This window comes from Cavia porcellus, unplaced genomic scaffold, assembly GCF_034190915.1.
Source record: "Cavia porcellus strain 051 isolate PalLab524CR breed Dunkin Hartley unplaced genomic scaffold, mCavPor4.1 scaffold_27, whole genome shotgun sequence".
Taxonomy (NCBI): domain Eukaryota; kingdom Metazoa; phylum Chordata; class Mammalia; order Rodentia; family Caviidae; genus Cavia; species Cavia porcellus.
Genome location: NW_026947510.1, coordinates 24,200,667 through 24,205,204, shown reverse-complemented (window position 1 = coordinate 24,205,204; position 4,538 = coordinate 24,200,667).

Sequence of the window (4,538 nt, the reverse complement as noted above, 5' to 3'; positions counted from 1 at the left end):
GATTAGTTGTGTCACCCAACTTACAAGCATGTTTCTCAAACATACAAGATAAAGTGACTGGATTTAAGAGCTATTTCAGAAGTGGAGATAAGGCTGCTAGCCTTTCCTTCTTTTTCAGATAAGGTGTATCTATGCAACATCGCCAGGTATGAAGTGCCATGAAACAGTAACTGAAGTGAAAATTATTCCTGAGCTAGAGACTAATGGAACATGACTTGTAGTTTAGAATGCTTCCTGTCTTTGCTACTCGTCAAGAAGAGATGGCTGGCTTCTCTGATAACTCTTGGTCAGGAGTTATACCATATCTTGAAAATAGTCATTTGTTTCTGGAAAAAAATGATAAGCAATAGTAAGGTTGCTATGAGAAATCGTGTATTCGATGATGTGTGTAAAGCTGCGTATTTCTACTGAACTACAGACAAATGTAGGTAGATTCAGTGTACATTAACCAACATAGTGAAACAATGCCCTGTAGGAAAAGAACTTGGGATACAAGATAGTTTACTGCTGGTCTTCTACTCAGCATGGTATGTCTCATACAAACTGTCATGTGTAGATTTTATTAACTTCAAGATCTCTATGCACATCTTGCAGATTACTATTTTATCGAAATCTTCCCAATTACTCTAATGAGCACTTTTAGATGCCGTCAGCTTTTTCTTAATACATTAGAAGTGCTTTCTTGTACACTTTACTTCACCAAGTGGTAGTACTAAAATGATATTCTTAGGAGCAAGCATTCATGACTTAGATGAAGCACTTTCCGTCTCAGTGGTGCAGAGATGAGTGAGACATTACTGCAAACGTGGCCCTTTTATATTCTCCTCCCAGAATGCAGTTCCAGACATTGGTTCATAGCAAACCCAGGAGTTCAAGTAAGGATGAATTATTCCCGGTGTCTTTCACAATTAACAAATGCTCAAGAAGAAATTATGCAAAGCATTAGAGAATTCTTTTTAGTGACACATTGCAAATTTTGAAGTTTCAGAATGAGTCAGATTTCCATTGTGGTTTCACACTCTTGCTTTGTCTTATTGTATTTGATATTTCAGTTTACATATTGAGAATTTCCTCTGAGGAAAACAAAACTATAATATTGCTGTACACAGTACAGTAAGATTAGAATTGAATGAGCTGTTGAAAGAATGAGATTACTATAATGTGTCATACCAAACATGTACATGTAAGTAACGTAAAATTAAGGAGAAAGCTCTCAAAAAATGAAACAATTATATTTTAAAAACCTAATTCAATTAATTATTGAATAAAACTTTTCACATTATTTATCATTGATTATCGAAAAGGTTATATTACAAATGGCATGAATGTCTCATCATCCTGAATAAAATCTAGCTTTCTGTAATGATTGTAAATGTCATACAATAAGCATGTTCCCATGAGTATTCGGTGCAAGTGAATTTTCCATTTTTATAATGCTTATAGAGTTATAGAAAGTCACTAAGTAAAATTTTGTATTTTGATTTTCTGTTGTTTAATATGTAAATATGCCTCTTCTATGAAATTTTGAGTCTTTCCTGCTCCACAGTAGAATGTATTTTACCTACCAAGGTGTGTCTGCTCTGCCTAAAAATGCATCTCTCCACTCTGAGCACCAAAGAGCCCGTTCTCTCTGCTGCAGTGAGAGCACATGGTGTAATTTGCCAGCTCAGGGTGGGGCCTTGGCTCCAGGCACCAGCTTCCATCTCCAAAATCATGGATTTTCCTCTCTTGCCCTAAACATCGCTTTCGTGTGTTTCTTTCACATCTCAGCTCCTGGATCTTCTTGAAAAGCATGTGTTGCTTGAGTTATTCTAATATTCTTCAGTTGATTATTTGTTTCCTTTTATTGGTATGGGTTTCGGGGAGATTGTTCACTATGCAAGTTCTTATCGCGGTTGAATAATATCTCACGTGCTTTTGATGCACTGTACACTAGGCTATTCATTTTCAAGGGTTACCATAAAAGTACTATAAACTGGTAGCAAAGACACACATCATCTCTAGTCAGTAGAATAAACTCAAATTCCTTCTTTCCCTTTTAATTCCAGTTTCTTTTATCTAAGAGTTAATGAGTTCACCTGGGTTTAAGCAGATTTGTAATGGATCTTTAAATCCTTACTATTATTATTTTTATTATAACACTGGGTTATTAATACCAAAATAAAAATGTCACTCAATATGCAAAATGAAGTGATAAGTACCATTTAGCTTTTAAGGAGCCCATTATATGACGAGTTCATTATGAAAATAACTTTAGGTTATAGCCAGCTCTCAAAAGACCTGGGAAATAAGGTTTTAAAATCAAAGTCCTGCAAGCCATTATAACAAATAATTTTATAAAACATACTAAAATCTAAGTAGAATATGGGCTCCTTAGAGAATAATGACAAATTATAGTGATATTATTATTTGAAAAATAAAAACTAGAATCTTGTCACTCGAGGTTAAAACTACTGACATCCAATGTTAACAGCAAAGCCTACAGGAGCTAGTTTGTAGGACTTTCCAGGCTAAAAGGAAGCTGGGCAGCTTCTCCCAAAGTGAGAGTCAGCTGATGGCCACCGGCTGACGTTGCTACTGAGTGACCCGGGCTGTCTTCACAGACATCCATCAGCCACTTAGCTAGGAGGGTCTGATCATTGGCTGTGAACAGTGAATGTGGGGGAAGACAGCGAGAGACAGCAGAAATCCTGTGCTGGAGAAAGAAAATAAGAAATGTATTCTGGTCGCTTCTCAGGCAGCTGGGGGCACAGGTTCAGGCTACCCTCAGATTCAGGGTAATCCTCCTGCCTCAGCTTTCTGAGCTAGGGATTATAGGAATGCACCATCATGGCCAGCAGAAATTCTTCCCTTTGCAAATGATTTCAGACTAAATTCATTACACACGGTGGCCACACTTATGAGTTAGAATCTCACTGCAATTTTTTTTAAACTAGAATCAACATTCCTCAGATTAATTATGAGATACCACTAACAATAGTCCACAGACTGTGCCTCAAATAAAGAAAATTAATTCGCAGAGAAGACTGAAGGGGATCCAAAGGAGAGCTGTGAAATGTTCAGACCAGGAACGAGTTACTCTGAACATGTTTAAAGATTCAGTAAAAACCATGATGAGAGCTGCAGTGTAGCTCAGCAATAAAGCGCGTCCGCTTGTTCACCACGTACCAGGCTTGGGTCTGCCCGCAGAGCCTAGGTCAGGGCCTGGGGACAGGTCACAAGACCTATAATGTGAATTTAACCTTTGGGAGAAATGAATTATGTGTCAATGCGATCAGCTAGATTTGTTAATACCGGCTGAATGACTAGTTTTTGGATAACTGTGTAGACTCCTCAGATAAAGCATACTCCAGCTGCTCTACAATCAGGAGAGGCAAAGAGCTACGACATGTATTCTGAGAGTTCTTATGAGACAGGATTTTTACCTGAATCATTTGTTTTGCCATCAAATACAACAGTGGAAAACTATAGCAAATATCAATTTTGATTGATTTATAAAATTTGGCTTCTCTGTTTGTAATCTGACAGTATAGTGTCCATTCACTATATGTTTGGACTGCCTTTTCTCAACTCTGTACTTAATGAAACCCAAACAAGAAGAAAAGTAATATTCCTAAGGATGATTCAGAAATGTGTTTCAACCTAAGGACAAGAGAACCTGAAACATATACATATATATATATATATATATATATATATATATATATGTCTTTTTCATTTTTATCGGTACCAGGGATCAAACTCACAACCGCACACTTGCAAGGAAGGCACTTATGCCGCTGAGCTAAATCCCCAGCCCCACATATATTATTGATAAATGTGCTATAATTATACATATTACAATTATATATACTACGGCTAACATTTTAAAGCATAACATCAGGTATTCATTGTAAATTTCTTCTAGAAAGACCAAGTATAAATATATGTTTTTAATGCAGAAAAAAATAGTTGAATGTAATTGAGGACCATTTTTTTCTAAATTCAGTTTTAGTTCCACTATCAATTCTTAGAAAAACTAATAAGAATTTTAAGGGGGAATTTTGTTCTTTCTAAATGAACTATGTGGTATTTTAAAATTTTTAAATAAGACTAATAAAAGTATATGTCGCCTTCAAGGCTATCTTGAATTTTTTACAGTTTTATGTTCAAAGTACTTTGTCATTAGACACAAGTGTGTTCCAACCCTGGCTCTGCATAAAATTAATGAGTTCCCTAACCCTGAGCTTCAGTTAAACAACTCATAATACAATACTCCTATTCACGCTTTCCTTTTCAGTGTTTTTAGTTACAATCAGCAAAACATAATTCAAAATCATTAAATTAAAAAATTCCAAAAATAAGCTGTTCATATTTTTAGTTGTATGCTGCATTGAATAGCCTGATGAAATTTCATATTGTCCCACACCAGCTTCCCTGGGATACCAATTACCACTTTGTGTATGCTTTATACGTGACCCAACATGTGGTCATTTCCCAGTGGTCAGATCGGTCCTTGCTGTATTGCAAGGCTTGTGTTCAAGTAACTCGAAGTAATC